This window comes from Crinia signifera, chromosome 3, assembly GCF_055691185.1.
Source record: "Crinia signifera chromosome 3, ASM5569118v1, whole genome shotgun sequence".
Lineage (NCBI taxonomy): Eukaryota > Metazoa > Chordata > Amphibia > Anura > Myobatrachidae > Crinia > Crinia signifera.
This window is the reverse complement of record NC_139219.1, coordinates 224,327,974-224,355,663: the sequence shown is the minus strand read 5'-3', so window position 1 is coordinate 224,355,663 and position 27,690 is coordinate 224,327,974. Positions and strand designations below refer to the sequence as shown.

The following is a 27,690-nucleotide window of genomic DNA, read 5'->3' as shown; positions in this document are numbered from 1 at the left end:
TGAACACACCTGTAGGGTCTGGTCAGCGCTCCATAAATGCCCCATTGCCACCCATTGTCACTCTAACTGCGATCTCATCCTTCTGGGATGCAATCTCACTTTGAGGTTTTGCACATGTGCAGAAGTGTGAAAGTCTGCTGGGCTTACTGAATGCATAGTAAAGATAAGTGTGTGCATAGTAAAGAAAACTAAAAAATTCACTCCCATCTTACCCATATAACATAGAAAAGATGAAAAACAGAGCGACATCATTTAAGAAAGTATTTCTCCATGATCATTAACTCCACGCATGACTAGATCCCCTTGAATGTGGATATTTTAGGCATCTTTCACCAAGATGTTGGCACTCAAGGGGTTAAGGATAAATCACACTCCTGGACAAAGCTTCCTCTTTCCCTCACAGGTAGAGTAAACTTAATTCATAGCTTCTGCAGGAGACTCCCTGAAATAGCAGCAATCTCCCTCTCTGCCTCAGTTTAGCAATCCCTTAGTTTAGCAATCTCCCCTATTTCACCTAGCCCACATTACACTGTTATATTTTTGAGGAAAAATTAACGAGAGACAGATACATTTACATTGAATCATCAGCACCATTTCCTAGCACTTTAGCGAGTAAACTAGCTCTTTTAAAAGAAATTTGTCACTCAGATGTAGCAGTACACATACACGCTTCTAGGTGCCACTTTCCCAATCTCTTTTCACAAACTCTCCATATATTAAACTAGAAACGCCCTTTGGGTGGGCCATGACATGCCCTTCTCAATGGGACACTTTGCAAAATTCTATTACCAACTATAATCTCCCTGAAACTAGTTTTCAAAAGTAGGCAAGTATGACTTAACTAAAATGTTCACTTAACCTAAATTCCTTTACATACAGTATTTATACAATCCCTGGTATTTCTTCCACCCTCCATATTTCGGAAGATACAGTCAATAATTTGTTGTCCTCTCTGATCTGGGCAAATCACAGGACCAGTATATCGCTTAATGTCCTCTCTAGGTCTGGAGTGATTGGCGGGTTAGCCTTACCTCATATTTTCAGGATCACATAACTGTTATGTGATCCTGAAAATATGATTATAATGTATATGTGGCAGTCAGATAGAATGTACACCGAAATGTAATTGACTATAGCACATTGTGGCAGTGTAGGGGTCAGAACAGAGCGATAAAGACTCACATTGACACAAAATAGTGTTCTCACTCATCCTGTGATTATTGTGTCAGAAGTGTAACATCTTAGCAGAAGGAGTTATGTATATTGCTGTGTTATGTAGGAGTTATGTATATTGCTGTGTTATGTAGGAGTTATGTATATTGCAATTCTACAGCAGATATTTACAAAAGCTGCATTTTTTTCAGCTGTATTAACAAGCATCACCAGCTCTGAATGTACCCGAACATATGGGGACAGCAGCATAAAATAAATATTTAAAGATGAATTAAAAAAAGGGGGGAAATCGCTCCAAATCAACGATCCAGCAATACCCCAATGAATACAATTCCAGATACAAAAATATAGTACCTTCAACGATATGTGCACATATGTAGGTTTAGTACAATAGACTGAATGAGGGAGACCCTTGCGCCTGCCGCTGCCTTTGGAATTGCTCAGTTAGTATGAAGACACCAATCATACAAAAAATATTGTAAAGACAAAAAGAAATACTGACAATTCCTGGGCGCTGACCAATTTCTCTATTCCCGATTTCTCAATTTGACCCAAAAAGAGAAGGAAAAAAGAGAACGCAATAGTGTAATACACTTTGATAAACTCTTTTCAAGCTGTATGTAATTGACTGGACCTGTACCCTTCAAGGTGTCTGCTTTTTAAGGCAGACAATTAGCGCGTCCTCAGGGGGCGGTAACGTCACCGTGAAGGCTTCAGATTTGTTTCTTTTTCAAGGCATGAGGAGGTGTAGTACAGTTCCCATATTTATACCCCTATCCGGGGAGGACCTATTTCCAGACATGGAATATTCTATCCAGCTAAGCCTATACATAAAGTATACATATACAGACAGATCCGGTTCCATGATTTCCTTTTGCCATAAAGCCATCAGTTGTTTCTTAATTGCTGTAATCTCCTCCGGTTTCCCGCTTCCGCCGGAACCGGAAGTGACGTTCGTGCGTTCCACAGGTCCGGACCTCAGATACCGGAAGTGACGCTGTTTGCGTTCCACGGACCCGGACTTCCGGTACTCGGCTCCGTTTTGTTTGCGTTCCACAGATTTTTGCCGATTCACTTTTGATTCTATGTCCATAATTTTGATTTGCATTTATATTCTCCAGCAATTTACATATAATCAAGAAGAGACAAATATAAATAAAATTAAAACAGGTCTTCATATTAATAGGGTGCAGATAAACAACATACACTATAAAATATATAAATATCACTTCCTGAGTTAATAACATCATATTAAAATCTTAAATTTTCTAAACTGATAATTGTTGTTAAAAATCCCAATTTCTTAAGGTTTTAAAATAATTATAAAAGCAAGTGAGGTGGGGGAATTACATGAACCATTTCAACTCAAAATCTTTGTTCAGACCTCCCGGGGCTAAGGTCTGATGTTGGTATATCATGGTCATTTCATTTTTTGCTAAATTTGTTGCTAAATCACCCCCCCCCCCCCCTTACTACTCACTGTGATTTTTTTCAAAATATAAAAGTTTTAAAGTGCATTGAGAGAGCATGTATTTGAAGCCCTTTTCGGATATTCCGTAGGTGCTCGCTCATCCGGATTTTAAAGGGCCGGCTGGTTCTCCCTATGTAAAATGTATTGCACTCACATTCAATAGCATAAATTACATTGTTGGAATGTCACGTCAAGAAGTCTTTAATCACGTGTTTTTTTCCTTTAATATTAACCTCTGTTATTTTTTACCCAAAATTATTGGTGACTGCTTTGCATCCCATGCATGAGCCACAACAATAAAATCCTATTGAAGTGATCGTGGATTTTTTCGGGGACACTGGGCATAAACTTTTAACAAGTTTTGATTTTAAATTAGGTGCCCTTCTAAATATACACACAGGTTTTGGCGGAATGTCTGTACCAATCACTGGGTCTTTTCTCAAAAGTCCCCAGTGTTTCCCAATTATGTTTTTGAGGTCTTTATGCTGCAATGAATAATTAGTTATAAATGACCATTTAAATTTGTCAGTTTGGTCATCTCTTCTCTCTTTTGGAGCAAATAAGGTTTCTCTCTGTATTTCTTGAATCTGAGATAGGGATTGATCCACCTTCTTTACATCATATCCACTTTTAACAAATCTTTTTCTCATCTCTCCTGCTTGTTCCTGGAAGGTTGAGTGGTCCGTGCAGTTCCTTCTCAACCTCCGGAACTGACCCAATGGGATAGAGTCTAACCATCTATCTTGAGAGTCTGTAAGTTTTGTATAATTTTTCGTTTTCAGTTTTTTCCATCAACATAAATCACCACGTCCAGGAAGTTCACTTGTTCCTGGCTGACATTAAAGGTTAGTTTAATAGCTCTATCGTTCTGGTTTAGATATGTACAGAAGGAGTCAAGTTCTTCCTTATTTCCTCTCCATACGAAGAGGATGTCATCTATGTACCTTCGCCAAGACACCAGGTTTGCCCCATATGGGTGGTGGGACCAGATGAAATCGGTCTCCCACACACCCATAAACAAGTTGGCATAGCTGGGGGCAAACCTGGTGCCCATGGCGGTTCCCCTCTTCTGTACATAGAACTCCTCCTTAAAGATTAAATAGTTATTGTATAGGATAAGCTCTATCCCTTCAATCAGGAAATTCTGAAGTTTTTGAGTGACACCTGAGTTCGAAAGGATTCTCATTATTGCCTCTACACCTTGTGAGTGACTAATTATGGTGTAGAGGGGTGTCATATCAGCTGTCACCAAAAACAGATCATCCTCCCACTCTACACCTTCCACAAAATTAATTACATCAGTAGTGTCCTTTAGGTGTGACCGATTGTTCATTACAAATGGTTGTACAGTAGGTGGACGTCAATAAATTGCGACAAATTAGAAGTTACGGAGTCCACCCCGGAAATTATTGGCCTCCCGGGAGGATGAATGGGGTCTTTATGTACTTTTGGAAGTATGTAAATCGTTGGGATGATTGGACACGTAATGTTTAAAAATTTCATTTCATCCTCACTTATTGTACCCATTTTATTGTATTTTTCTGTGATATTTTTAACCAGGGAAATTATTTTAGATGTCGGGTCTCCTCTAATTTTTCTATAGGTTTCCTGATCTGAGAGCTGTTTGTATATCTCTTCCTCATAGTCTTTTTTGTTTAAGAGGACAATTCCCCCACCTTTATCGGTGGGCTTTATTATTAAATTTTTGTCCTCTGACAATGATTTCAGACCTTGGCATTCTTTATGAGAGAGATTTTGTTGAATTTTCTTAGAACTCAGCTCCCGGACATCATCCAGCTGGATAGAATATTCCATGTCTGGAAAGAGGTCTTCCCCGGATAGGGGTATAAATATAGGAACTGTACTACACCTCCTCATGCCTTGAAAAAGAAACCTATAGGGTTTTGAAACGTTTTGAGAGGGTGAACCACAGAGGACCTAACACCGGGTGCGAGCTTCCAAGGACGCCTGCTTTATACCACCTGCTCTTTTGTCTACACTTGTGTTGTGGACCAACACACTCGGTGAGAGTCCATTGTGCTATAACCATGATTTTATGTTGTCATTTTATGAATAAAAAAACGGTATCACAACATACCAGTCTTTTTCTCTATATCTATGCTCAATGGACAAATCTGAAGCCTTCACGGTGACGTTACCGCCCCCTGAGGAAGCGCCTTGAAGGGTACAGGTCCAGTCAATTACATACAGCTTGAAAAGAGTGTTATATCAGTTTATCAAAGTGTATTACACTATTGTGTTCTCTTTTTTCCTTCTCTTTTTGGGTCAAATTGAGAAATCGGGAATAGATAAATTGGTCAGCGCCCAGGAATCGTCAGTATTTCTTTTTGTCTTTACATATGTAGGTTTAGCAGTGTGTTGAAATACAATTTTGGCATGTGAACATATGAGTGACTGTGACTGAGGGGAGTAACATTTGCTCACTGCCACATTATTCTATATCTAACATAAAATTGGGAACACTCAGACATATAAACCAGAGAAGAAAATTATACTTACCAGCTCCTCCGGCAAAGATCGCATCCTCTTGGGTCCATGTAGGCATCCACGCACTTGGCAAAACAATAAAACGCCTGTATGAAATGCCAGCACGGACTGGAGGTAAGAGCTTTGTTTACATTCTGTGTATGTTTGTGTTTGTTTACATTCTGCGCTCCTCTCCCCAAAGTGTGCTATTGGCTGCCAGCGGCCAATCAGGAGCCGTGTTTTGGATAACTTGGCTCCTTATTTGCCTCATCACTCACTTTGGGGGAAGGAGTGTAGAATGTAAACAAACACATTCTGCAATATTCCACAGACCGTTCTGGCATTGCGTACAAGCGTCTTGTTTTGCCAAGTACGTGGATGCCTAGATGGACCCAACAGGATGTGGTCTTCACCGGGGGAGCTGGTAAGTTTAATTTCCTCACAAAGGTACCCAAACATGGATTCTACAGGAATCTCTTTTTTGTTAAGAATTCTTATTACTATATACTGTAAGTAGTGGGTGACACCTCATGAGAGCCTCATGTAAATTTAACTCCACATAACATTATGAGAGTGGACAGTAAGAGAGAGAGAGATTTATGCCAGCGCGGGATAACCTTTGCTATAACCATTAATAACTTTTACAAATATTTACAGCTCCACCATGCTGACAGCACAAATTAATGATACTCCTCCCAGTATTCAGGATGCCACTCCTAAAGCATTTTTGGCCTCCATCAGTTAACGCAGAACTCTTGCCTGTTTATATAATTTTATATTGTCTGCTCATCACTCCGTTGCCTCTACTCAGTTCTAAATGGGAATCTGACCTGGGTCTAATGAACAATGTATCCTGAAAACTGGAACTGGGGAGTCCCATAGTGTGTACTGTTTCCATTAGATTCAGACAAATTCAGGGTTTTTTTTGTTGTTACCATAAGACATACCTCACCCCTGTATGGTTACAGAGACTTGGTGGCAGGTCCCACCCTACAATCCACATTTTTTGGATACAGGTAATTCGGGCCATTGTATCTACTGGAATCTTACCATCTGTTCTTACTCCCAGGGTTTGTATCCTGGGGATCCAACCAGAGGATGAGATGGATGCTAGCACTTGACAATATGTAATTTATATTTCTATGCTAGCTAAGGTGTGTTTTGCCCATTAATGGATGGCTTATGAGGCTCCAGTATTTCCTACTTGGGTTTCCCTAGTTAACAGTACTTTGGCTCAGGAGTGTTTTCTATATATTTCACATAATGCCAAAAGTACATTTGCGCATATCTGGGATAGGTGGCGACAATCTAGATATGCGAATGATTGAATGAGGTTCTTCTCCTTCCTTGACCTACTACATGTTTGCATTGTCACATTACATACTCTGTGTATCCATCCATATTTTCATGTGTGAACAGATATACCTGTATTTGTGTCCTTTCTACAGTACATAGAGCTCATTTAAATGGATTAGATTTATCTGATTCATATGATAAACTACTGAAATTTATTTTAGCATAGTACTGTAGTTTAGGTTGTAAAAAGACTTAGGGCCTCCATACATTAGCCCGACTTGTCCGAGGGACAAGTCAGACCTGATTTCCCCGGCAGCTCCCCGGGAGGGGTCACACATGATTAGGCACTTGATGCCATGCGACTTTTCATATGCAACTCCCTGGGAGCTGCAGTGGGAGATGTGGGCAGGGTCAGCGGGCGAGGGACGCTGGGGAGCTGCAGGTGGAGAGCCAGGCGGGGGACGCTGGGGAGTTGCATGGGGGGAGCCGGGAATGGTAAGTTGACAAATAGGCAGCAGTGCTGGGGGGAGCCAGAGAGCCAGGCAGGAGACACAGAGGCAGCGCGCGGGGGGACACCGGTGAACCAGCGAGGGAAACGAGGGAGCTGGGCAGGAGGATCAGGGACTCACTCTGCAAGGGAAAAAACCAATACAAATGAATGGACAGCCAGTGATTGGCTGAGAGCTCTCTCTGAATGTATATGCAATATCAAATTTGATACCACCATTTTTATTGTCAGTGAATTATGTATTTTTATTTTATTAATGTTATTAAATTTATCAATCTTTTTCATCAAACAAGCGCCACTTCTCGTATATATTTAGCTCTCAGCCAATCACTGGCTGCCCATTCATTTGTCATGTTTTTTTTTTTTTCCTTGCAGAGACTAGGTCCTGATCCTCCAGCCCAGCTCCCTCGTTTCCCTCACCGGTGGCATAAGGCAGTGGCATAATTATTTTGGTGTCCCTAGTTTCCATGCACATTTTTATTTACGAGCTAGTATCTTGTTTGTCTCATTGGCTGTTACATGACACTGAGCACTGCACCCCAGTTTGATGTCAATTTGGACTCCTAGGTCCTTTTGCAAATCTGACTTACCCAATTCTACCTCATTTAGGTTGTAAGTAGCACACTGGTTATGTCTCCAAAGATGCATAACCATAGATTTATCAACATTAAACCTAATTTTCCATTTTTCCACTGACTCATCTCTTTATAGTCCCAGTTTATATAACCTCCTAGATTATTTAAATCTCATTGTAGTGTGGAGACCTCCTTATTTGTTCTAATCACCCTGCCCAGTGTTGTGTCATCTGCAAAGATGGATACTTTGTATTCCCTCCTCTAAATCATTAATGAATATATTAAATAGAAATCGCCCCAACACCGATTCCTGTGGTACGCCACTTAGAACAGGTATCCAACTTGAAAATGCACTGTTTACCACCACTCTGTTATCTATCCTGCAGCCATTTTCTTACCCAGCTACAATTTTTTACCCCTAGACCCAATTCCTCTATTCTGTTGATCAACTAACCTCTTATGTGGCACAGTCTACAGAATACACCATATCTAGGTAACTTCCCCGTAAAAACTTATTTGGTTAGATTGTCCAGAAATATTTTTTTTTACAACCCATGAGGGTTTCTACTGATTATACTATGCTCCTCTAAATAATTCAGGATACCATCCCTTAAAATTCCCTCAAATAATTTCCCTACAATTGATGTTAAGCTAACAGGTCTAAAATTTGCAGGATCATCTCTTTTTCCTTTTTTAAATATTGGGTACTGCTTTCCTAGCACGGCGCCCGTCTCATTGATTGTATGCCTTAAGTTTAAGGTACTTAAGGCATACAATCAACGCGATGGACCCGATTTTTTAATCTCATGGATCTTATGCATCCATAAGATGCACGAGATCCATAAGATAAAAAATCGTGAGCACCCAATAACCATTGTTAACGCCACCAGCACTATCAACGCCAACCCGAAGCGTGGCAAGCAATGCGAGCCCGCGCGGGGCGGCGGTACGCGTCCTTCGACCTTTTCATACCCCCACTATCCATGTCGGCGTGGAGTTGATTTCATATAGTGTGGCGAGCGCAGCGAGCCACCGAGCCCGAAGCGTGGCGAGCGCAGCGAGCCCCTCGAGGGGACGCGCACTGCTTTACATGTATTCCGCATCCCCTCGTGAGGCTCGCTGCGCTTCGCCACACTATATAAAATAACCACGCCGACGTGGATAGTGGGGGTATGAAAAGGTCGGAGGACGCGTACCATCGCCCCTCGCGGGCTCGCTGCGCTTGCCACGCTTTGGGTTGGCGTCAATAGTGGGCTGGCGTTAATAATGGGGGGGGGGCATTTCACCCATGAGGGGGGGTTAGCAATTAAAATTGGAGTTCTGGGGGCTTTTTACATTGATTCCAATGTAAAAATCTCGTTGATCGCGTCGATTGCATCATCTCATGCATCTTATGCCGCACAAACACATGAGATGCATGAGATGCTTGAGATATCAGCCCCACACATACAATCTAGATCGTGGGCGCCGTGCTAGGAAAGCAGTACCAAATATTGGTACTATTTCTACTATTCTTCAGTCCTTAGGCACCATACCAGATGAAAATGATTTACTGAAAATGTAATACAGAGGATTTGCTAACTCCTCCCTCAGTTCCATAAGAACCCTGGGATGAATCCCATCTGGCCCTGGTGATTTATTTGTTTGACTTGGCGAATCCTCTTGTGGATCACCTTTGTAGTGAAATCTATATTTAGTTCTAGTGAGCTCCTCCCCTATGTGGTGCCTGATCCTCCATAGTAAAGACAGATGATATGAGTATTAATATTGCAAGTTCCTTACTCTGTTGCTTGTATATTCTTTTTTTCTTATTTTATTTGTAATATAAAATGTTTAAAAATCAATATAAAATAACTTGATTTATATGGAACTGACATGACTTCTAATAGTAGTAGTAGGAGGTTATGGTAGTGTTGGAGACGAAAGCCTCCAACCAAAAAATATATTGTACAAGTCTAAGCAACCCAGTTACCATTTCTGTAAGCAATTAGATATATAGGAGCAATGATGGTATGCTCTTTGAGGTGCACCGCCAACTGCTCATCAAACGCCCTTAAGATCAGAACCCAACTTGATCCCACTTCAAACACCAAAAAATGTGAGTACAGTAGTTGCATGAACTCTCCAGAGACACTGAAGTAAAAGTTAATTTGGACTAGATTATAGGTCTGCAGTAGGACTACGGGTGATCCCAGAATCAGTTTTCTATGCCACCTGATTAGAAGATATTCATTATGCCCTAAATAGGTATTTTAGTATATATTTTTTTTAACTTCAATTTGGAAATGGCACTCTGATAATAGAGGTTTGAGAGAAAATTACTATGACTATATAGATCTCAATTTAATGCTCAGAGAAATATGGGCCTTATTCTAGTTCACTCTTTCTGACAAAATCCTTCTTAGATGGACAAAACCATGTGCACTGCAGGTGGGGCAGATGTAACTTGTGCAGAGAGAATTAGATTTGGGTGGGGTTTTACTTCAAAGTGAGATCTATATTGTAAAAATAAAGCAGCCAGTATTTACCCTGCACAGAAACAAAATAACTCACCCAAATCTTATTCTCTCTGCACATGTTACATCTGCCCCCCTGCAGTGCACATGGTTTTGTCCGTCTAAGAAGGATTTTGTCAGAAAGAGTGAACTAGATTAAGGCCCTATGTCTCTAAAAGAGTATCCTTTTGATCTGTTTATCAAAATGATGTTAGCCGTTTACTCCCATGAAAGCTGCTTACTCTGCTAATGAAATGCAATAAGAAATACTTTTTGAATCTAGCTTTGACCTCCTCTCAGGAGGAGTAAAACTATTTCACTTACATAAAACATTTCTATATCACTTTATAGTTACATAAGATTGTAACTGCGATACTCAGAATGGACGACCATGAGACCAAAGCAATCTCTGCTCCATCAGTAAAGGTGGATCTTGAAAGCCAATATACTTGCTTGACAGAATAAAGGTATATTGATTCTAAGATCATTCAAAGCATAAAGTGGCATTAAAAACATGTTGTGCCCTTCCTGATTTCTGCTATTGGGGCAGATGTTTTAAGCCTGGCAAACAGATAAACTGAAGATAAAGTGGAGATAAAGTGGAAGGAGATAACGCACCAGCCAATCAACTCCTAACTGTCATATTTCAAACACAGCTGATTGGCTGGTGTGTTATCTCCTTTCACTTTATCTCTAGTTTATCTCTTCCCCAGGTTTAACACATCTGCCCCAATGTTCCTAATTGATCACACTTAATTATTTCATATAGTAAAATAAGACCATCAAAGTGAACACAAAGTACAATTTTTTAATTGAACAACTATATCACACGTGAAAAAAAATATTGCTCCTTTAAACTTAATAATTGTTTCTGCCTCCTTTAACAGCAACATCTGCAACCAAATGATTCTGATTTATTGAAGATCAGTCTTTCTCATTGCTTTGCAGAATTGTGTAAGTCAGCCACAACGGAGGGTTATTAAGCATGGACTGCCCATATAAAGTTCTGCGACAGCATCTCAGTTGGATACTAATAAGAGCTTAGAGTAGGATACTACTCAACTGAGATTGTGTTGTTTTTGACTTATTCATAGGTGGACTTGTTCTTGTGCTTCAGATTGTTGTATTGCTGCATAACCCAAATGCGCTTGAGCTTCAGATTGCGGACTGATGATGGATCACAAACAATGAAAAAATTACTTAGCTAGTTAACCTCACTGTAAAGGGAGACAGAAAGGAAATAAGGTGCAGCACTTCAAAGGTGATGAACTGAGAGAAGCATCGGTTAATAGCAATGTTTCAATACCCTTACTGGGTATAGTCATCAAATGAACACATACCTTTATATCACCCAGTGTGCAACCCGCAGGCAGTCCGGAGCGGCACTTCCTGTTGGGGATGGGATGACAGCATCACACCAGCGTCAGCCGTGTCACCCATAGAGGCTCCCCGTCACCATAGAAACTAGATAAACAATGTGCAGCAATTAAAAACTGAATAGTTAAAGTACTTAACTAAATTATAAATTAAGTAAATTATAACAGGGCTATAGAAAAAGCACCACTGAATCCATAGCCTAGAATGAATAATACAAAATGACAATATGTTCACATAATGTAAACTATCAACGATCCAGTGGTACAAATACTATAAACGCCTCAAAATGCAATGAGCATTTATTTATTTATTTAGCAGCAGGATCAAAACAAAATATATAAATATAGCCAATGCACATAGATATAACAAAGATATATCAAGATCAATCAATAATTAATGAGTGAGACAATTAATGCCAAGGGTCTCCGATTCCCACCTCTAATATTGGGGGGATGTGATCGATTATTCGATATCGTGGGATGGTAAGGAATGTCTTTTTATCAAGAAAGTAACATGCAACAAAAAGATCACTATAGCCATTATTAAGGGCCACACAAATAGCAGACAGGTGTGCAGTCATGCTCTCTTTAACAGACCACAAGGGCATATAATCTGGTATACTACGAATCTGGACTCACAGGTGAGCATATGTCTGATAGTAAATATCTGGCCTGACAGTGGATGATGGAAAATGTTGCCAGGGATGGTAAATCTGCAAGTAGTGCATGGGCATCTAATGCAACCCCTAGTCTTGATGGTATTAAAATATGTGATATCACCTCTTACCAGGATGTCATGTAAATAACATGGCATTAACCTGGTGTCACCAAGTTGAATCTCCTTGTCAGTTTGAACAATAGGTCATAGTAGTCTTGACATGTGATTGATAGTACTATTGGCATGTGTGTATTTATTTACCCGTGGCATGCGGTTCACCACAGCCTTCTTGTCTTTAGGAGTAAGCAACTCATTCCTATGGTACTGCAATGCCCTATATTTAGCTATAAGGAGATCACTACTCTTATATACTCTCTGCAAGAGTCTAGTAATAAGGGCATCAATTTGGGTTACAAATCGATAGTATGGCAATCATAGGAGACAGTAAATTTAACTGAACTATGGCTGTTGTTATGTTGTTTAATATGTTTTAATAACAAAAATCAGCAGGTCTTCAATATATCTAAGATAAAGAAAAATGTGATCAGTTATCATCACATTATTAAAAAATATTTCCTGCTCAACAAAAACATAAATATTGACATACAGATGCATCCTCTTTCTTCTTGGCTTTTAATAGAATTAATTGAGAAAGACCAGTCACATGAATGCCATCTTAATCCCCTTGCTGTATTGTTCTCTCTATTGTATTGCAGCTGAGAACAATAGATGAAAGAAAGCATTTTCTGCGCCTAGGTGCAGAAAGTTAGTCAAGATAAACCTGGCTTTATCTGTAAGCTGGGGCCACATTGCTGCCCATGGCACAACGGTAACATAAAATTACCTATATGAAGGAAATCATTTTTAGCCCCTTCCCGACATTTGACGTACATGTACGTCATGGTCGGGAAGTACTTCCCGACATTTGACGTACATGTACGTCATGGCTTCTAACTGTCACTGCGTCTATAGACGCGGTGACAGTCAGGGCTGCCAAGAGAAATCCTGGGCCCCGGTACAACAGCGTCACGGGGCCGCCCTGGAGTGGCGAGCAACAGAAAAGAGGTGTGGCCATTAAAGGATATAGGGGTGTGTACCACACCATATACCCTTTATGCAACACAATAGTAGACCCCTTATACTTGCCCCTTACACATTATGCTACACAAAATTCAAATCGATTACTTCCTGCCCCGTTCGTATGCAGCAGTGTGGATAAAAGCGTGGGGTGGTGGATATGGGTTGCGCCCATGGGAGTAAGGGGTCGTGGCCATGGATGGGCAGATAGCGGCAGGGTCCCTACGGAGGATGGGAACTAGGTAATAGCTCCCATCCTCCGCAAGGACCCCACTGCTGTCTGCCCATCCGTCACAGGGACCCTCTGCCCCCCTGCGCTGACCAGACCCCTATGCCATACAGCAGGGGTGGCCAGCCCACGGCTCCTCTCCCCAAGATCTGTGACTGGCACGATCATCCCCATTTGAAGCGCCGCCTCTGGAGTATAAGGATCCCAAGCTCACACACGCAGCAGGGAAAGCGGCAACAGTTTTGGCAAGAAGCAGCAGATGCCACTACTTGCAGTATCGCCGAGCTGAGCTGCCGGTATCTGCTGTGTCCCCCAAAGCTACAGATCCGGCGCCAAGAGCAGCTGCATTGTGATGGCCAGCGGTATGTGCACCTGGAGGGAGAGGGGGGATTGTGTCCATTAAACCTCTTTAATCTCATGTGATCCTGGGCAGCATGGTCCCACCCAGATCGCATTCCATATATGATCCGTCATAAATGGGCCCCATGTAGCCTGTTCCCTTCACACACATTGGAGGTCATTCTGATTGACCACAAAGCTGCAAAATTTGCAGCTTTGCGGGTCATCTAAATACCTCAGATTTCACGCATGCGAACGGATGTTTTACATCATCATCGATTTGCAGCTTGTGTGCAGGGCAGTGCGGTCGCCGACCATCAAATGATTTCTCAAGCGCTTGCAGATCTAAGTCAGTCTCTGCTGTCTTAGATCTGTGGCGCTCCTGTACGAGAAGAGGGCGGGCAGCTGACATCCGGTGACATCAGCTGCCCTCCCCCGGCACCCACGTCATGGGAGTTCCCATGGGCGCAAACCATATCCACCACCCCACGCTTCCGTCCACACTGCTGCATGCGATCGGGGCGGCAAATAATCGGTTTGCTCGCTCACACAAAGTGGCTGCACATGCACAACATCGCTCCCCTGTGTGACCGTGCGGGGGAGCGAACCAACCTGAATGAGGGCCATAGCCTGTTACACACACACATAGCCTGTTCCTTCACACATACAGTACATAGCCTGTTACACACACACACACACACACACACACACATAGCCTGTTACACACACACACACACACACATATATACATACACAGCCTGTTCCTTCACACATACAGAACATAGCCTGTGTTACACACACACATATATATATATATATATATATATATATATATATATATACAAAGCCTGTTACACACACACACACAGCCTGTTACACACACACACATATAGACATACATACATACATAGCCTGTTACACACACACACACACACACACACACACATAGGGCGGGATGTACTAATGCTTGCCGCCGCGGAAGTTGTCTTTTATCTCCGCGTTCCTGCGTTCTCGAATGCACTAAAGTAGCGGTGGTTTTGTTCTGCTCTTCAGTAGCCCGTCGGGGAGTATCGCGGGACACCCGTGACGAGACTTCCTCCTCATAGACGGCTGAGTAGAATTGTCACGGCTCACATGCACTGCACTGTTTGCTAAAAGCGATTAAAGCAGTGGGCATTAACGCCACAATAAGCTGGCGAATTTCCTCATTATTTTCTTGTATTATTTGTCTACAGCATATTTATTTGTATATATTATATATATATATATATATATATATATATATATATATATATATATATATATATGTAATATTGCCAGCACTGGTACTTGGTGGATGGATAGGAGTATGTAAGGATGTAATTAAGTATTCTTTCATATTGGGTTATACAGAACCCTTTGACATTTTGCAAATCCCTTAAGGTACCGTGACCATCAACAAGTGCGCACTGCGCATGACGGCAAGGAAATAAACCTGCGCATGCGCAGTACAAAAAAAAACACACCATGACGGACGCACTGTCCGCAACTCCAGCAGGGAAGTCTGAAGTTTAGAGCATGAGGCGGACAAAGATGCACCAGGCAAACATAACGCAGCGTACAACAAACGTTAGGTAGGCGAAAAAATAATAATAAATTGCGAAATTTAGTACATCCCGCCCTACGCCTGTTACACACACATATATACATACACAGCCTGTTACACACACACATATACATACATACAAAGCCTGTTACACACACACACACACACACACACACATATAGCCTTTTACACACACACACACATATATATACATACATACAAAGCCTGTTACACACACACACACACACACACACACATATAGACATACATACATAGCCTGTTACACACACATAGCCTGTCACACACACATATATACATACACAGCCTGTTACACACACACACACACACACACATATATACATATATACAAAGCCTGTTACACACACACACACACACACACACACACACACACACACAGCCTGTTACACACACATATATCCATACATACACAGCCTGTTACATACATACACACACATATATACATATATACAAAGCCTGTTACACACACACACACACACACACACACACACACAGCCTGTTACACACACATATATCCATACATACACAGCCTGTTACATACATACATACATACACACACACACACACACACGCTTTTTGTCTGTTCCCCCTGTCCATAGCCATGCATTACCTTTTGGAACAGGAACTTGGAGCAGGACAGCCATCGCTGACCGGGCTTAGGCAAATTTGGGGGCGTGGCCTAATCGCGGACCCGTGGCCACGCCCCCTTTAAAAAAAAAAAGATTTTTTTTTTTTTTTTTTGTGTGTCGGGACCCGGGCCCCCCTGGCAGGCCCGGGCCCAGGTAAAATGTACCCGCCCCCCCTGCCTCTCGGCGGCCCTGGTGACAGTTAGGAGATGTCTGCTGTCCCTGACAGCAGACATCCCCCCTCGTCGCCCAGGGGGGGCAGGGGTGCCCCCCCCGGTCGGCGATCGCTGTGATTGGCTGTTCAAATCTGAACAGTCAATCACAGCGTTTCCTGTGTTACCGGCGGCTAAGCCGCTCGGTAACACAGAAAACGGTGGTGATCGGTGCAGCACCGATCACCACCGAGCGGCAGCACTCCCCTCCCACCCGCCGGGCACTCACCCGGCAGCAGCAGCAGCTCCCCCGGCTCCACCGCTACGTCCGGAGCGCACGCTGCGCTCCCCTCCTCCCCCCTCCCCCCCGCAGCAGCAGCAGCAGCAGCATCATGCTGCTGCTGGAAAAGTTAAAAATAAAATAAAATAAAAAATAATGTGCAAATGTGTGTATATATATATATATATATATATATATATATATATATATACACACACATATATATATATATATATATATATATATATATATATATATATATATGTGTGTGTATATATATGTATATATATGTATATATATATATATATATATATATATATATATATATATATACACACATATATATATATATATATATATGTGTGTGTGTGTGTGTGTGTGTGTGTGCGTATACCGCACCGATCACCAACGATCGCCAGCCCCCCCCCCCCTCCCACCCGGCAGCCCCCCTCCCTCCCACCCACCCGGCTGCCGCAGCGCCAGCACCCCTCCCACCCCCCCGCCAGCCGCAGCGCCAGCCCCCCTCCCAAAGCTGGTGACCAAAATGGGGTCACTTGTGGGGGTTCCACTGTATTGGTGCTTCGGGGGTCTTGCTAATGCGACATAGCACCCGCCATTCATTCCACCACCAAAAATCACTCCTTCCCTTCTGAGTCCTGCCATGCACCCAACTGGTATTTTTTGGTCACATGTGAGGCATTGCCGTACCCGGGAGAAATTGGGGCACAGATTTTGGGGTGCTTTGTCTCCTTCATTCCTTGTGAAAATTAAAAATTTTGAGCCAGAACTGCATTTTTGTGTAAAAAATTTAATTTTTTTACACAAAAATGCAGATCTGGCTCAAAATTTTTCATTTTCACAAGGAATGAAGGAGACAAAGCACCCCAAAATCTGTGCCCCAATTTCTCCCGAGTACGGCAATGCCTCACATGTGACCAAAAAATACCAGTTGGGTGCATGGCAGGACTCAGAAGCACCTATACAGTGGAACCCCCCCACAAGGGACCCCATTTTGCAAACTACACCCTTCAGGGAATTCATCAGGGGGTATAGTGTACATTTCAAACCCCCAGGGGTTTCACCAACTTTGATACAACTGGGCAGTGAAAATGAAAAATTACATTTTTTTACACAAAAATGCAGTTCTGGCTCCAAATTTTTCATTTTCATAAGGTACGAAGGAGAAAAAGCACCCCAAAATCTGTGCCCCAATTTCTCCCGAGTACGGCAATGCTTCATGTGTGACCAAAAAATGGCAGGACTCAGAAGGGAAGGAGTGATATTTGGATTTTGCAGCTCAGATTCTGGTGGAATTTTGGTGGGTGCTATGTCGCTTTAGCAAGACCCCCGAAGCACCAATACAGTGGAACCCCCCCACAAGTGACCCCATTTTGCAAACTACACCCCTCAGGGAATTCATCTAGGGGTATAGCGTACATTTAAAACCCCCAGGGGTTTCACCAATTGTGGTACAACTGGGCTGTGAAAATGAAAAATTACATTTTTTTACACAAAAATGCAGTTCTGGCTCAAAATTTTTCATTTTCACAAGGAATGAAGGAGACAAAGCACCCCAAAATCTGTGCCCCAATTTCTCCCGAGTACGGCAATGCCTCACATGTGACCAAAAAATACCATTTGGGTGCATGGCAGGACTCAGCAGGGAAGGAGCGATATTTGGATTTTGCAGCACAGATTCTGGTGGAATGAATGGTGGGTGCTATGTCGCATTAGCAAGACCCCCGAAGCACCAATACAGTGGAACCCCCCACAAGTCACCCCATTTTGCAAACTACACCCCTCAGGGAATTTATCTAGGGGTATAGTGTACATTTCAAACCCCCAGGGGTTTCACCAATTTTGATACAACTGGGCTGTGCAAATGAAAAATTACATTTTTTACACAAAAATGCAGATCTGGCTCAAAATTTTTCATTTTCACAAGGAATGAAGGAGAAAAAGCACCCCAAAATCTGTGCCCCAATTTCTCCCGAGTACGGCAATGCCTCACATGTGACCAAAAAATACCAGTTGGGTGCATGGCAGGACTCAGAAGGGAAGGAGTGATTTTTGGATTTTGCAGCACAGATTCTGGTTGAATGACCCCTGAAGCACCTATACAGTGGAACCCCCCCACAAGTGACCCCATTTTGCAAACTACACCCTTCAGGGAATTCATCAGGGGGTATAGTGTACATTTCAAACCCCCAGGGGTTTAACCAATTTTGATACAACTGAGCTGTGAAAATGAAAAATTAATTTTTTTCATTTTCACAGCCCAGTTGTATCAAAATTGGTGAAACCCCTGGGGGTTTGAAATGTACACTATACCCCTAGATGAATTCCCTGAGGGGTGTAGTTTGCAAAATGGGGTCACTTGTGGGGGGGTTCCTAACTTTTAGCATCTTATGGTGCCTAGAAACCTACATGGTGCCTAAAAAATAATCTCATAAAAAGGAGGCTCCAAAATCAAGTAGGTGCTCCTTCTATTATGAAGCCTGTGGTTTGGTCACCGTGCACACTAGGGCCACATATAGGATATTTATGAAAACAAAAGAATTGGGGGAATCAATTTTTAGTCACATTTCTCTAGTAAAATCTACTGTATTCGTTAGAAAAATGTATTAAAATTGAAACTCTGCAAAAAAAAAGAAATTTTGAAATTTCACCTACACTTTGTTTTAATTCCTGTGAAACACCTAAAGGGTTAACAAACTTCCAAAATGCTGTTTTGAATACTGTGAGGGGTGCAGTTTTTGAAATGGCATCATTTATGGGGGTGTCTCACATACAAGTCCCTCAAAGTCACATCAGAACTGAACTGGTCCCTAAAAAAATCAGTGTTTGAAATTTTCTTGAAAATTTGAGAATTTGCTATTCATATTGTAAGCCTCCTAGTGTCCCAAAAAATTAAAAGGCAGCTGAAATAATGATGTCAACATAAAGTAGACATATGGTCTATGTTAGTTATTCACTATTTTGAGTGGTAAGATTATTTGTCTCACAAGCAGAAAATTTAACATTTTGCAAATCGCAAAATTTTCCATTTTTTTCCGACATTTTGGTATTTTTCACAAAAAAACACAGACTGTATCGACGAAAATTTACCACTAACTTGAAGTACAATGTGTCACGAGAAAACAATCTCAAAATCACTGGGATAAGTAAAAGCAAAAAAAAGTTATCCCCACTTAAGTGAGACATGTCAGATTTGAAAAAAATGGCTCTGTCAGGAACGCAAAAACTAGCTCTGTCAGGAAGGGGTTAGTAAGGATCAAATTAACAATGCCAAAAGAAATTGGTCCAGAGAAAGATGGATTATTCTTAAGAAATAATTCCACAGATCTCATATTCTTTTCATTGGGTTTTATGGTGTAGAGGCTCTTTATCTAGTGTGATGAGCCATAGTTCATCATCTATCACTGGAATAGCTTGTAAAACTCATAGCAATGTTGAAGTGTCCAGTAAGCATATGGAATGCTGTCTGATGTAGGGCTGTGACAGAGCGTCCAAGAAAACAGATTTTAAAAAGGGAGTTTCTGGCAGCAATAATAGGCCTGTCAGGCCGTTTAGATAAATGACTTATGAATTTTGGGACTCGCATAGATCACAGGGACCACCAGATGTATGGATGTCCCATTTTAAGGGCAATCATACCACAAATATATAAACCTCACTGATAAGGAAGTTGGCACCACCTTGACAAAGACCTTCCATAGGTCAAAACGCATTGGTGCGGTGCCTACACTTTTTATTTGGAGTGAGAGCCCGTGGCATCCACACACCAGAGGTGAGCTACCTGGGTCTTTACATCTTGCTGTCTGGGTGTGCAGGTTGATTAGAACATCTGATATCAGTGACATGTTATATTATTGTATATGATTATGAATAAAAAATTTTTTTATTTTAATCATCATGCTTGAACAACTTATTCAAAGATACCTTGATGAGTCTACTACCCTCTGTTTACATGTAAGCATACAAGTACGCATCTTTTGAGGTTATGGTGTACTCTGACTCATTGGAGATCTCTCTGTTGGTAAAGAAACCTTTATGTGCGGAACTATAGTTAACTATATGTAAGCTAATGTGTAAGCATAACCGTATATTTCTGATACACAAGGTGACCCTTTAACGAGTATACATATTCACTGAACAAGGAGAAGGACCCTATTGTAGAACTTTTTCTGACATACTACACTATATATTTTTTTTTTATGTATTTCAGAGAAAAAAAAAGGATTATGTTGAGTATTGGGACACTCGTGACATGTATGTGTAAGACTGACCACCCATTGTATAAATATTTGTATTTACCAACAGTAGGGCGCTACATTTCTATATTTTGCTTTTTCATTTTTGTTTCTTCCAGGGTGATAACCACTGGTGTTTTGTTGGCTGCCTTTTGGGGAAATTTACTAAGCAAAATACATTCGTATTCGTATTCCTGTAGGCATATAAATAAATATGCCATCGAAAGAATACGCTTTGTATTTTACATGTAATTTTGAAATTAACTAATAATTCATATTAGGAAATACGTGCATATACGATGCGTAAACAAATACAAAACGATCAAATTTGAGGAGTATTTCACATGTTGTATATTTTCACATGTGAAAGTATTCACATATTAGCCCTCGTCTGCTCACATGCACAAATGTGTTCCTTGTAAAAGGCCATTACCGCACACACACACACACACACACACACACACAATGACTGAGGACTGTAAATAAAAATGACAAGGATTCAAAAGAAGACACTTATAAAGCTACTATACTAAAGGGATTCAAGGACAAGTTGTACAACAAAAATCGACTAATGTAGGGTACACACCAGACCAATCATGATCGTGAGCAGATCATACGATGGTCGTACGATCTGGATGGAGCACACGCTCTACACATGAGCTGCACACAATCTTCTCGCTATCTGTACCCAGCAGAAAGGGTCGTTTACAAATCCTGACTGCAGCACGTAGGATCCCCCAGAGTGACCAAATGACCGTCGGGGGCGCGCATTGGATTAGAATCGGATCTAAAGCATGCAAATACATGCCCAATTTACATACAATCGGTCGGAATTGCATCAAAATTCATAGAATTGAGGCCAAGTCGCTAGACAGTCATAGACAGGCGTAGCCAAAATACAAATACGAATGGAACCTAGTTATATTCTTTGTAAATTTCCTCCTTCAGCTTTTTTAGTTATTTTGTATTAATGCAGGCATTAAAATAAGCATTATTTTTAAACTCTTACTATTACTGTGCCTTAGCATATGGAAATTATATTTTCATTACTTGGAATTCTTTATTTAAGGTTGCTTCATGCTGACATTTGACAATAGAAAATTAGATTATCTGTAATGAAATAGACAAGACACAATTATAATGTCACAATGGTGTGGTAGGCAAAAGCTCTATGATGCTACTGAGCAGGTAACAAGGGCCAATTAACTACGTGTGACTCACCCATTGATGGCCAGAAAAGTATTGATCCGTTTACCTCATAGGAACATGATGTACAAGAAGCACTGTACTAAGTGCATTACTGCCCAAAGGTGATTGAAGAATAACTGTACAATAAATGTAATAATAAAAAGCCTGCACTGAATGGATCACTTTTCCAATTATTTAATGCCCATTGCAAAGTACTTTAAAAAAGGCACTGAAAACTAAGGCGTCTACTGCATTATTGTGATGAACCTTTTCTTCTAACTTAAACCTTGATTACCCTTAGAAGTAAATCACACGGACACATGACCTGAAATAACTCACAAGGACACATGACCTGAAATAACGACACGGACAACCACTGCATATGTTTAAAAGGTCAAGGGTATTTATTGTGGTATGACCCTATTGAAAAGGGATGGCCAGGAGAGCGCTTGGAGACCAGCCAGTCATAAAACGTTAACAATGGCGGCGACTACAACGCCCCAACTTGTAACCAGGGTGATGAACCGCCCCCATTGGATTCAAAGCCAGCCTGCGCTGTGACTGTCTTGCCGCCCCTCCTAGTGCATGGTGAGGACAGTTCTAAAAGTGTCCTACGTCCCCCCCTCGGGGGCAGGACTCACCAGCATTCCTGGCAGAGGGTGGCAATACCTCACAGTGACCTCCTGTACTTCAAAATTGACTGCTGATCGAGTGCGCCCTCCCGCCAATTAAGATTGAAATTAATGAGAGCCAAATTTGTGTGAAGGCCAAAAGGCCAGGTAGTAGTTTTAGCACAAGGGAGGGAGGGTGGGAATCCAGACTCAAGAGGAAGATGGATCACCAGACTACCCTTTATATACCTCTACCTAAGCTACCACCCCTTCCACACCTGATTGGCTACCCCAACTACACTGCACCTCTATGGGTAAGTGAACTCTGATTTCTAGCTTTTGTCATACCATCCCAAAATGCACAGACTCTTATATTCCCTCATGCCTAGGCAACCCTCGCTTTCTCTAAGCTGTTTGTTTGGGGAACAGATTAAATAATAAGAAAGAAATTGTAATGGAATAAATTATGCATGAGCGACTCCGGTTCCTAGAGAACCGAACTGCCCGAACTTACCTGATCCGAAGCGCATCCGAGCAGCTCGCTTTTATCCCACCATTTTTCTGAGTAAAAAACGATTCGGAACATAATCTTCTTGCTGTCGGATTCTTGCAAGACCGGGACTTGATATTAATCCCGGCTTCCGGCGCCATCTTAATTCCACAGTTGATTTCAGACAGCACAGATGGGTCTGAAATCAAGGGCTGAGGGCTGAAAGGGGGCTGCAAGGGAAGGGGGGGGGTTGTACATTATTATTATAAGAGGCATTTATCATTATGATATTAAGGAGGCATTATTGAGGCTACTATTATGGGGAAGTATGGGGCACACTACAAAGGGGGAAGTACTAAGGAGCTACTACTATGGGGGACACTATGAATGGGGGCATTACTGAAGGGGTACTACTATTATGGGGGCTACTTTATGGTGACTGCTATTTTTATTTTATTTTTCAATTAAATTAAAACAAGCTTTGTTTTTATTTTACTGCAGGACTGTGCAGTATAATTCCATGGGTGCTGCATGTGTGCAGTATAATTCCAGGTGTGCCCCATGTGTTCGGTATAATTCCATGTGTGCAGTATAATTCCATGTGTGCCCCATGTGTGCAGTATAATTCCATGGGTGCTGCATGTGTGCAGTATAATTCCAGGTGTGCCCCATGTGTGCGGTATAATTCCATGTGTGCAGTGTTATTCCATGTGTGCCCCATGTGTGCAGTATAATTCCAGGGGTGCTGCATGTGTCATATATAATTCCATGGGTCCCGGTATGTGTTGGGTATAATTCCAGGAGTGCTGTCATGTCCAATGTATAATTCCAGGGGTGCCGCAGTGTGTACTATACAATTCCAGATATGCCCCATCTGTACCGTACAATTCCAGGGGTGTGTCAAATGATTTCTGGGGTGAGCCAACTGTGTCATATAATTTCTGTGGTGAGCTAAGTGTGTCATATAATTTCTGTGATGAGCCAAGTGTGACATAATATTTCTGTGGTGATCCAAGTGTGTAATATAATTTCTGGAGTGAGCCAAGTGTGTAATATAATTTCTGGGGTGCTGCTAAATCAGCAGTGTAATTACAGGGGTGCTGCATGTGTTACATAGTTACATAGTAGATAAGGCTGAATAAAGACTTCGTCCATCGAGTTCAACCTAGGTTTTTATAGCTTATCCCTTGTTATATAGTATATTCTGATATTTTTAAATACAGATTATGATTCTTATTTGTACCCTTGGATGTTTTTAACCAATAAATCTTTGTCCAACCTTATTTTAAACATATTTATTGTGTCTGCCGACACCACTTCTCCAAGAAGAGAGTTCCACAGTTCGACTGCTCTGACCATAAAGACATTTAGCCTTCTAAGCGAACAAAATCTTCTTTCTTCTAATCCAAACTCGTGCCCGCATGTCCTAGATTCCTTCCTTGCATTAAAAAGGGTGTTTGACAGTTCCTTATATTGACCCTTGATATATTTGTACATGTTGAGCATGTACCCCCTTAAACATCTGTTCTCTAGTGTAAACAGTCCCAATTTGCTCAATCTATCCCAGGGCTGTCTTAACAGCGGTGTGGGCTCCTGGGCAAAGTAATGCACTGTGCCACTTACCCATTCTCCCCTCGTAGGGGTAACGGGTTCTATCAGCAGCAGCAGCAGCTTTGATGTCCCACAGGTAGCAGGGGGTGCTCTATCTTCTATTCAACATGTAGGACCTGGAGCAGTAACTTCTGCTAATTACTTATTTACTGCACAGGTGGTGGGAGGGAGAACACTAATGTGTGGAAGGGGGCACTGAGCTGAATGAAGGGTCCCTTGTAAATGACTTCCAGGGAGGTAGGGGATGTTTTACATGCAGGGGAGGGTTGGATAATGGAGTGGGCTTAATATTTGTCATTTTCCGGTGGAAGGGCAGCTTGTTTGACTGCAGATATCGCCATTATCTGGAAATAGATTTCTTAGCCTTCAACTGTATAAAAACCTAGAGTCCCAACTTTCAGGAGGTGCTGGGAACTTGGGGATCAGAGATCAGGAGCCAGAGCAATCCATTGACAAAAATATAAAACTGTACACCAGACGTTTTGGAGCTGGAGCAGGGACCAGCTGCTGGAAGGGTGATATCTCTGGTTCTGGGCATGATAGAGACAAGCCTCTAGTGTCGACAGAAAGGGGAGAGTCCCAGCTTTTGGCATGTACTCTCAGAAAAACTCTGTCAGAGAGAACCTGAGAAATGTGACTGGGATTTTCAATTAACAGGTCGGATGTGGACTGCTGCTTTGAAGTTGGGTATCTCCAGTTCCCCATGGCCGATTTTCAAAATTTTGGTATCCCTGGAAAAAGAGGAACTTCAGCTATCAGGATAGTTCCCTTATACACCTGGAGCCCCTGGGCAAGTTCCCGTTAAGCTTATACAAAAATACAGCCATGATCTATCCTCGTAGCTTTAATTCTCCATTCCCCTAATTAGTTTTGTTGCTCTTCTTTGTTTTTTTTTCTAGTTCTCTGATGTCCTTTTTATAGTGTGGGGCCAAGAATTGTACTCCATATTCAAGGTGAGGTCTAACCAATGCTTTGTACAGTGGCATAATTACTTTTGAGTCCCTAGTTTCCATGCCCCTTTTAAATAATGCTAGAATTCTGTTGGCCTTTTTTGTTGCTATATGACATTGAGCACTACACCCCAGTTTGTTATCTATTTGGACTCCTAGATTCTTTTCAAGTACTGAATTACCCAATGCCTCCCCGCTTAGGTTATAACTAGCACACTGGTCATGTCTCCCAAGGTGCATAACCTTGCATTTATTCACATTGAACTTCATCTTCTACTTTTTTGCCCACTCATCTAGATTGTTAAGATCATTTTTAAGCGAGGAGACATCCTCGGTTGATTTAATAACTCTACTCAGTTTTGTGTCATCAGCAAAGATGATACATTGCTGAGTATCCCAGCCCAATATTGTTAATAACTATGTTAAATAAAATGGGCCCTTGTACCGAACCCTGTGGCACTCCACTTAGTACTGGTATCATATTTAATACAGCACTGTTCACAACCACTCTTTGTTCTCTATTACACATCCATGTCATATATATTTCCATGGGTGCCGCTATGTGTTGGGTATAATTCCAGGGGTGACATATGTATGCCGTATAATTCCAGGGGTGCTGCCATGTGCAATATATAATTCCAGGGATGCCGCCATGTGTACCGTACAATTCCAGAGATGCTGCCATCTGTACCGTACAATTCCAGAGGTGTGTCAAATAATTCCTGGGGTGAGCCAACTGTGTCATATGATTTCTGGGGTAACCCAAGTGTGTCATATAATTTTTGGGGTGCTGCTAAATCAGCTATATAGTTCCTGGGGAGCTGCCCATTTTTTATTAAAAGAATAAAAAAAGTTTGACTTTTTTTACTGCAGGAGTGTCGCCATGTGTTCCATATAATTCAATGTGTGCTGCCATGTGTACTGTATCAGGTCAGGGGTGCCGCCATCTGTGCCATATAATTCCATGTGTGCCACCATGTGTGCTGTATCAGGTCAGGGATGCCACCATTTGTGCCGTATAATTCCATGTGTTCCGCCATGTGTGCTGTATCAGGACAGGGGTGCCACCATCTGAGCTGTATAATTCCATGTGTGCCGCCATGTGTGCTGTATGAGGACAGGGGTGCCGCCATCCGTGCCGTATAATTCTTGTGGTAAGCCAAGTCTGCCATATAATAATAAATATTGAGTATGTGCTCTACTGAATGCCCAAACCCCTAAACACTGTGGCTCAATTATGGGAGAAATATTGTCTATCCCATACACATTTCTTGCTCTTTGTTTAGAGATTGTGTCATGTACAGATACAGTATGTCCTAATGTATCTTTGCTGCAGTCATGCCGATCTTGACATGCCATTTCACATGAGAATCTTCTAGCGTTGGGAGCCTTTTTTGCTTATTTTACTGAAAATGCATCTTCATTGAAACACAGTGCAAATGGCATGCACACGGAGAATGTGCTGATTAATTTGATATACAGATGTAGCAGGGCTCTTCCTTGCCCGGTGCCCGCCAGATCCCTTTCACTGGGGGGGTGGGGGGCGTTATTGTTGTGCCTACGGGTGCCCTTACTCCTAAATCCACCCCTCTGACTCTGTACACGAGATGCTACAATATAGCAATCGCAGCTTTTTTTTTCAATACATGTTCTGTTCTGCTCAGTATAGAGGCTCAGTCACATACAATATGCTTGTGTCATATATCAAATTAATAGACAAAGCCACACAAGCCCGCCCAACATTAGCACCAGAAAGCGCACTCAGACCAGGCATAGAATGGTATACTAGGTATGGATTATAGGGTTGAAAATAATAAGGTTGGTAGTGAAGAAAGAAAAAACAGTGATGTTGTGACAGTGTGCTGCATTGGGCCTTGAGAAAGACCCAGGAGAAGGGTCGGAACACCTGGGTCACCAGGAGCAGCGTGGTGAGGACTGTTTGCTTTGCAGTCGGTTTGCCAGAGATCCTCTAACATCAGGAGTATGGACCAGAGCCAGCACCCGGGTCTTGCACTGAACTAGCTTTGTGTGAACTGATTTCCCTGCCAGTTCACATCCTCTGGTAATTACACACTACATTGCTTTATCCTGTCCATGGATGTGTGGATTTTTATCTGTTTTATGTATTAAATTCTTATGACGGATTTTTATGTATGTATGTATGTGAATAAATAAGCTGTACGCGCTTTCTTTATCCTTATATGCTGTTATGAAATCATTG

The 27,690-nt window shown here is 41.8% G+C and overlaps 1 long non-coding RNA gene across 1 annotated transcript; it reads right to left on the bottom strand.

The window, feature by feature from the left end:
* Positions 1-10,886: 10,886 nt before the first annotated feature.
* On the bottom strand, positions 10,887-15,959 carry LOC146062659 (uncharacterized). Its single transcript, XR_014471450.1, has 3 exons — positions 15,919-15,959; positions 11,346-11,469; positions 10,887-11,222 (listed from the first exon to the last, which is right to left on the bottom strand). It is a non-coding gene; the product is annotated as an uncharacterized LOC146062659 (long non-coding RNA).
* Positions 15,960-27,690: the final 11,731 nt, after the last annotated feature.